This window comes from Condylura cristata, unplaced genomic scaffold (assembly GCF_000260355.1).
Source record: "Condylura cristata isolate star-nosed mole 26May11 unplaced genomic scaffold, ConCri1.0 scaffold00027, whole genome shotgun sequence".
Classification (NCBI taxonomy): Eukaryota; Metazoa; Chordata; class Mammalia; order Eulipotyphla; family Talpidae; genus Condylura; species Condylura cristata.
This window is the reverse complement of record NW_004567128.1, coordinates 1,103,483-1,104,007: the sequence shown is the minus strand read 5'-3', so window position 1 is coordinate 1,104,007 and position 525 is coordinate 1,103,483.

Genomic DNA, 525 nt, shown 5'->3' with positions numbered 1-525 from the left:
GTGTCCTGCCGAAAGCGCCCCTGACTGTGCCGCTTCTCTCCGGATCCTTCCACTGGGCCTGCCCGGTCGGGGCTCCCCCTGTCCCCCCAAGTCTTGCGACAGCTGAGTGTGGCGGTGTCTCCAGTTTCCGCCGTGTTGCAGAATAAAGGCAGGATTGTGCGGGGTCGCTCTGAAGGCACGGCTGACGCCCCTGCAGGAGGGGACCCCGGAACTGGGCTGCAAGTCCATGACGCTTTGGCCCGGACAATGCCCCACTCCGACGTGAGGCCCTCAGCCTCACCCCAAACTGTACCCCAACTCTAACTCGAACCCAGACGCTGGCCAGACGCTAACCCTCACTCTAACCCTAAGCCTGACCCCCAACTCCTACCCCTAACCCCAATCCAACCTTAACCCCAACACCTAACCCAAGCCCTAACCGTAACCCCTCATCTGCACCCCAACACCTAACCCTAACCCCAACCCGTAACCCTAATTCTAACCCTCACCCTCACCCCAACACCTAACCCTAACCCCAACCCCTAA